This window comes from Kryptolebias marmoratus, linkage group LG15, assembly GCF_001649575.2.
Source record: "Kryptolebias marmoratus isolate JLee-2015 linkage group LG15, ASM164957v2, whole genome shotgun sequence".
Classification (NCBI taxonomy): domain Eukaryota; kingdom Metazoa; phylum Chordata; class Actinopteri; order Cyprinodontiformes; family Rivulidae; genus Kryptolebias; species Kryptolebias marmoratus.
Genome location: NC_051444.1, coordinates 4,505,264 through 4,506,779, shown reverse-complemented (window position 1 = coordinate 4,506,779; position 1,516 = coordinate 4,505,264). Strand labels below are relative to the sequence as shown.

General features: G+C 41.4%; 1 pseudogene; it reads left to right on the top strand.

Moving 5' to 3' along the window:
• The first annotated feature begins 231 nt into the window (after positions 1–231).
• LOC108251115 lies at positions 232–532 on the top strand (annotated as a pseudogene).
• Positions 533–1,516: the final 984 nt, after the last annotated feature.

Sequence of the window (1,516 nt, the reverse complement as noted above, 5' to 3'; positions counted from 1 at the left end):
CAAGGTGGCTGCATGTTGGAGTAGCTGTTTCATTCATTCATTGCTTTTGAAAACTTTATTCCTCTTTTTTTCTTGATGTAAATCACTTTTTTTGGATGATTACTTCCTCTGGTATCGGATGCTGTGCAGCTGGAAGGATTTTTACTAAAACCTTTTTTACTTTTGGACATTTTGTTATGATGCGTAACCATGACAACAAGTGCTGAACGTGAAGAACCCTGAAGTCCAGTCATGGCCAAAACCAAGCAGATTGCCCGTAAATCCACCAGAGGTAAAGCTCCCAGGAAGCAGCTCGCCACCAAAGCTGCCTGCAGGAGTGCCCCGGCCACCGGCGGAGGGAAGAAGCCTCATCTCTGCAGGCCCGGGACCGTGGCTCTCAGGGAGATCCACCGAGCTGCTCATCCAGAAGCTGCCCTTCCAGCACCTGATCCAGGAGATCGCCCAGGACTTCAAGACCGACCTGAGCTTCCAGAGTTCTGCCATCATGGCTCTGCAGGAGGCCAGCGAGGCTCACCTGGTGGGGCTCTTTGAGGACACCATCGAGACGGACCGCTACAGGAGACCCTTCCTGCCCAAAGCCATCAACTCTTTACCAAAACCAGGATTATGAGCTACAACAACATTTAATTTCCCTTTGGGATTAATAAAGTATTTTTGAATCGACTTAAGAATGCAAGTTTGAGTCACAGCCATCCTAGAATTTTACAAAAAATAAAAAAAGCCAAAAGCAAAGGTAGATTCACAGGAGCTTAATGTGTTTTTTCCAGTTTTGCTTTGAAAGACTGTGATGCTGTGATGTCTCATCCTGAGGTGCAACATTTTGATTTTTGTCTCTTCACATGCTGAAGGTGTCACTTAAAAAGGCAGGTAAGAAAACTCATGCTGCCTTTATCTAAATTCACCATCATCGGCCTTCATGTTTATAGTGTCTAACATAAAAACGTACATAAAGTCATAATTCACCTGCAAACAATCACTGTCAGCTGAGAGATACTGAGTTGCCATCCAACTAGATTTTTTGGTATTGTTAGATTTTCATACCCTGTTCACCTTTTCTTTGTTTTTTTCTTATCATTTTTACTGTTGAAAAAAGTTGAACTGAAAGGATGTTTTGCAAAAAAAATGAAAGAAATTTCAAATTAAATATAAACATATGAGATCTCTGAGTTCAAAATAACCTTGTTGATGTAAAAGGTGCGGATTCTGGGTTTGAGTTGCAAATATCTGTGGGCAAACAGACATCAGTTATGGATTTTAAATTTAGTCTAATGAAGCTGATTGGGATAGAGCTTTTAACGATGACTCAAGCCCATACAGTATGCAACATCTGATAATGTAGATAAAACATAAAAATAAACAAAGCTTCATCAGTCAGTGGACGAGAAGAAGCTAAAATAATGTGATCCTTTCCTCTGCCTGAACTAAGATTGTCCAGAGCAAACCTCAGTCTGTACATGGAATGAAAACTAGCAGACATCATTAGTAACTAACCAGCTCACCTGCACCTGCTGTTACA